We start from the raw sequence: 6,121 nt of genomic DNA on the forward strand, positions 1-6,121 counted from the left end.
CGTGTCCCTGATGTTTCTGTATTAGGAGGAGGCGAGAGGTACGTGTCCCTGATGTTTCTGTATTAGGAGGCGAGAGGTACGTGTCCCTGATGTTTCTGTATTAGGAGGAGGTGAGAGGTACGTGTCCCTGATGTTTCTGTATTAGGAGGAGGTGAGAGGTATGTGTTCCTGATGTTTCTGTATTAGGAGGTGAGAGGTACGTGTCCCTGATGTTTCTGTATTAGGAGGAGGTGAGAGGTACGTGTCCCTGATGTTTCTGTAATAGGAGGCGAGAGGTACGTGTCCCTGATGTTTCTGTATTAGGAGGAGAGAGGTATGTGTCCCTGATGTTTCTGTATTAGGAGGAGGCGAGAGGTATGTGTCCCTGATGTTTCCGTATTAGGAGGAGGTGAGAGGTATGTGTCCCTGATGTTTCTGTATTAGGAGGAGGCGAGAGGTACGTGTCCCTGATATTTCTGTATTAGGAGGAGGCGAGAGGTATGTGTCCCTGATTCTGAATTAGGAGGAAGCGAGAGGTACGTGTCCCTGATTTTTCTGTATTAAGAGGAGGCGAGAGGTACGTGTCCCTGATGTTTCTGTATTAGGAGGCGGCGAGAGGTACGTGTCCCTGATGTTTCTGTATTAGGAGGCGAGAGGTACGTGTCCCTGATGTTTCTGTATTAGGAGGAGGCGAGAGGTATGTGTCCCTGATTCTGTATTAGGAGGAGGCGAGACGTACGTGTCCCTGATTTTTCTGTATTAAGAGGAGGCGAGAGGCACGTGTCCCTGATGTTTCTATATTAGGAGGCGGCGAGAGATACGTGTCCCTGATGTTTCTGTATTAGGAGGTGAGAGGTACGTGTCCCTGATGTTTCTGTATTAGGAGGAGGTGAGAGGTATGTGTCCCTGATTCTGTATTAGGAGGAGGTGAGAGGTATGTGTCCCTGATTTTTCTGTATTAAGAGGAGGCGAGAGGTACGTGTCCCTGATGTTTCTGTATTAGGAGGGGGTGAGAGGTATGTGTCCCTGATGTTTCTGTATTAGGAGGAGGCGAGAGGTACGTGTCCCTGATGTTTCTGTATTAGGAGGCGAGAGGTACGTGTCCCTGATGTTTCTGTATTAGGAGGAGGTGAGAGGTACGTGTCCCTGATGTTTCTGTATTAGGAGGAGGTGAGAGGTACGTGTCCCTGATGTTTCTGTATTAGGAGGAGGTGAGAGGTATGTGTTCCTGATGTTTCTGTATTAGGAGGTGAGAGGTACGTGTCCCTGATTTTTCTGTATTAAGAGGAGGCGAGAGGTACGTTTCCCTGATGTTTCTGTATTAGGAGGAGGCGAGAGGTACGTGTCCCTGATGTTTCTGTAATAGGAGGCGAGAGGTATGTGTCCCTGATGTTTCTGTATTAGGAGGAGGTGAGAGGTATGTGTCCCTGATTCTGTATTAGGAGGAGGTGAGAGGTATGTGTCCCTGATTTTTCTGTATTAAGAGGAGGCGAGAGGTACGTGTCCCTGATGTTTCTGTATTAAGAGGAGGCGAGAGGTACGTGTCCCTGATGTTTCTGTATTAGGAGGGGGTGAGAGGTATGTGTCCCTGATGTTTCTGTATTAGGAGGAGGCGAGAGGTACGTGTCCCTGATGTTTCTGTATTAGGAGGCGAGAGGTACGTGTCCCTGATGTTTCTGTATTAGGAGGAGGTGAGAGGTACGTGTCCCTGATGTTTCTGTATTAGGAGGAGGTGAGAGGTATGTGTTCCTGATGTTTCTGTATTAGGAGGTGAGAGGTACGTGTCCCTGATTTTTCTGTATTAAGAGGAGGCGAGAGGTACGTTTCCCTGATGTTTCTGTATTAGGAGGAGGCGAGAGGTACGTGTCCCTGGTGTTTCTGTATTAGGAGGAGGTGAGAGGTACGTGTCCCTGATGTTTCTGTAATAGGAGGCGAGAGGTACGTGTCCCTGATGTTTCTGTATTATTAGGAGAGAGGTACGTGTCCCTGATGTTTCTGTATTAGGAGGAGGCGAGAGGTATGTGTCCCTGATGTTTCCGTATTAGGAGGAGGTGAGAGGTACGTGTCCCTGATGTTTCTGTATTAGGAGGAGGTGAGAGGTATGTGTTCCTGATGTTTCTGTATTAGGAGGTGAGAGGTACGTGTCCCTGATGTTTCTGTATCAGGAGATGAGAGGTATGTGTTCCTGATGTTTCTGTATTAGGAGGAGGTGAGAGGTACGTGTCCCTGATGTTTCTGTATTAGGAGGAGGTGAGAGGTATGTGTTCCTGATGTTTCTGTATTAGGAGGAGGTGAGAGGTACATGTCCCTGATGTTTCTGTATTAGGAGGGGGTGAGAGGTATGTGTCCCTGATGTTTCTGTATCAGGAGATGAGAGGTATGTGTTCCTGATGTTTCTGTATTAGGAGGAGGTGAGAGGTACGTGTCCCTGATGTTTCTGTATTAGGAGGAGGTGAGAGGTATGTGTTCCTGATGTTTCTGTATTAGGAGGAGGTGAGAGGTACGTGTCCCTGATATTTCTGTATTAGGAGGAGGTGAGAGGTACGTGTCCCTGATGTTTCTGTATTAGGAGAAGGTGAGAGGTACGTGTCCCTGATGTTTCTGTATCAGGAGATGAGAGGTATGTGTTCCTGATGTTTCTGTATTAGGAGGAGGTGAGAGGTACGTGTCCCTGATGTTTCTGTATTAGGAGGAGGTGAGAGGTATGTGTTCCTGATGTTTCTGTATTAGGAGGAGGCGAGAGGTATGTGTCCCTGATGTTTCTGTATTAGGAGGAGGTGAGAGGTACGTGTCCCTGATGTTTCTGTATTAGAAGGAGGTGAGAGGTATGTGTTCCTGATGTTTCTGTATTAGGAGGAGGTGAGAGGTACGTGTCCCTGATATTTCTGTATTAGGAGGAGGTGAGAGGTACGTGTCCCTGATGTTTCTGTATTAGGAGAAGGTGAGAGGTACGTGTCCCTGATGTTTCTGTATCAGGAGATGAGAGGTATGTGTTCCTGATGTTTCTGTATTAGGAGGAGGTGAGAGGTACGTGTCCCTGATGTTTCTGTATTAGGAGGAGGTGAGAGGTATGTGTTCCTGATGTTTCTGTATTAGGAGGAGGTGAGAGGTATGTGTCCCTGATGTTTCTGTATTAGGAGAAGGTGAGAGGTACGTGTCCCTGATGTTTCTGTATCAGGAGATGAGAGGTATGTGTTCCTGATGTTTCTGTATCAGGAGGAGATGAGAGGTACGTGTCCCTGATGTTTCTGTATTAGGAGGTGAGAGGTACGTGTCCTTGATGTTTCTGTGTAAGGCTGCGCTTATAGTGCCGGCGACGCGGCATCGCTTCAAAACAAATGTATTGAAACCGTCGCGTGCGTTTATAGTAAGCGCAACGCGACGGCTTGGTCGCGGTCGCTGGAAGTCAAGTCAATTTGATTTTTCCAGCGACCACAGCGTGACATCACCGTCGCGTCGCTGGCACTATAAGCGCAGCCTTAGGAGGCGGCGAGAGGTACGCGCCCCTGATGTTTCTGTATTAGGGGGAGGCAAAAGGTATGTGTCCCTGATGTTTCTGTATTAGGAGGAGGCGAGAGGTACCTGTCCCTGATATTTCTGTATTAGGAGGAGGTGAGAGGTACCTGTCCCTGATATTTCTGTATTAGGAGGCAAGAGGTACCTGTCCCTGATGTTTCTGTATTAGGAGGAGGCGAGAGGTACGTGTCCCTGATGTTTCTGTATTAGGAGGAGGCGAGAGGTACGTGTCCCTGATGTTTCTGTATTAGGAGGAGGTGAGAGGCACATATCCCTGATATTTCTGTATTAGGAGGAGGTGGGAGGTACCTGTCCCTTGATGTTTCCGTATTAGGAGGAGGCGAGAGGTATGTGTCCCCGATATTTCTGTATTAGGAGGAAGCGAGAGGTAGAATCACTTTACACAAACATCCCCCACAAAGATGGGATTTCAGCCTGCAGATACTTTCTGGGACCACAGGAGCCACTCACAGAGACCGTGACTAAATGCATTGAATGTATTCTGACCCATAACTGCTTCACATTTGGAAATGACACATACCTCCAGACAACCGGGACCACTATGGGCACTCGGATGGCGCCATAGTATGCCAATCTGTTATGCGCAAAACTGGAAAGTGACTTTCTTTCCACCTGTCACTTGAAACCCCTTACATATACTGTATTTGGTACATCGATGACATCCTCCTGATTTGGACTTCTAGTGAACAGGACCTCCTACAGTTCCATGATAACTTCAATACGTTCCACCCAACCATCAACCTCAAACTCACCCATTCCCCGGACGAATTATATTCCCTAGACACCACCATTACTATAAAGATCAACCAACTACAGACTTCTGTATACCGCAAACCTACAGACAGAGCCAGCTATTTGAGGGACAACAACTTCCACCTGACACACACTAAGCATGCAACCATCTACAGTCAAGCCATACGAGATAACCGGATATGCTCCGACACAGCAGACAGAGAGGCCTGCGGATTACAGCCTTGAGATCGAATTTCATAAACCGTGGATACAACTACAGAATTGTAGACCAGCAAATCCATTAGAATACCAAGAAGTGATCTCCTTGAATACAGACAGAAAGAGACAAGCGACAGGGTACCTTTGGTGGTCACATATAACCCACACCTAGAAGCCCTATGCAAGATCGCCAGGGAACTACAACCCATTCTCCAGGAAGATACAAGACTGCAACAGGTGTTCCCTGAAACACTTTTATTATCATACAGACAACATCATAATCTCAAGAAAATTATGATGATGGGTAAGGTATTCAACAGTACAACTGAATGCGGGACAAGACCGTGCCAGGACACAAGATGCAAAACCTGCGCAATGCTCCACACAGTGGGCACAATACAAATATCACACAGGATTCTGGAGTACAAAATCAGAGTAAGGTTCACCTGTTCCTCCAGCAATGTTGTGTACCTCATCATGTGCATGAAATGCCCAGGGGGCTGCTACTACATAGGTGAGACGGGGCAGGGGCTAAACAAGAGAATTAATCTGCATCGCCACAGCATCATACGCGGAACAAGAGACAGTCCTGTCGGCAAACATTTATGACTCTGGCCAGAAGATGAACGATCTGAAGGTGGCCATACTCAAATGTAATCTCAGAATACCGAAAGAGACGGTTGCATGAATACAAATTTATGCAACCGTTTGGGACACTTAGCGGTGGCCGAAACCAAGACCGCAGTTTCATGAGTCACTACTGACACAAGAGAAGTCTCTTCCCAATAGTGCTAAGAGCCATGTCAATACATACTGCGCTATATGAATGCAAACACAGTTGTCTCTTACACATACACAATGTAATTCCATCCCTATATACCAATAGGGACCACATAGTATCTACACACACTAATAGTAATGCAACACCCTCTTACATTTCTACACCTTCCCACAACATTGGAATACACTCCCACCACACACACACACACACACCTTTTGTAAAGCGCTGTATACACTGTGGGCGCTTTATAAATTTATATTTACATACATACATACACACACATTACTAACATTCAGGGACCATGTAACACCGCAAGTCATAAATCGCATACTGCACAGGGGAGGGATAGGCTCTAGTCACAGATAGATTCCAAGATGCACTGTTTTTAAGTAAACCCTTTCTTCCTTTATCCATTGTAACAATGCTGGAAGCACACACAAATAAAAGCATTTTGTTAGCCACAGAACAGTATCGTCTACTCGTTTTTGATGATAGATAGATAGATAGATAGATAGATAGATAGATAGATAGATAGATAGATAGATATGCAAAACTCATGTAACAAAAGAAAACTTGCCTGGGTGCCTTAGAATGAACTTGCCATAGTCATAATCAGTGTTGTTGGCTAGGTACTTAAAGAAACTTTTGAAAAAACAAAGTGATTTATTTACGACATCAACATTTCGGTCCTTGAGAAAGGTCCTGAAATAGGACTCAAACGTTTATGTACTAAATAAATCAATATGGTTTTTCAAAAGTTCCTGAGAGTGCTTAGCCAATACCAAAATGTGCAGTGCGGGTGTGTGTACATACATACTAGAATGTAAATATATATATATATATATAGAATGTATATATATATATATATATATA

The 6,121-nt window shown here is 45.6% G+C and overlaps 1 protein-coding gene across 4 annotated transcripts in view; it reads right to left on the minus strand.

Moving 5' to 3' along the window:
• Nucleotides 1-6,121, minus strand: part of LOC142501570 (excitatory amino acid transporter 1-like) — a 68,874-nt gene that overhangs the window by 35,471 nt on the left and 27,282 nt on the right. The gene's annotated exons all lie outside the window — the stretch shown is intronic.

Source organism: Ascaphus truei, chromosome 8 (genome assembly GCF_040206685.1).
Source record: "Ascaphus truei isolate aAscTru1 chromosome 8, aAscTru1.hap1, whole genome shotgun sequence".
Taxonomy (NCBI): Eukaryota; Metazoa; Chordata; class Amphibia; order Anura; family Ascaphidae; genus Ascaphus; species Ascaphus truei.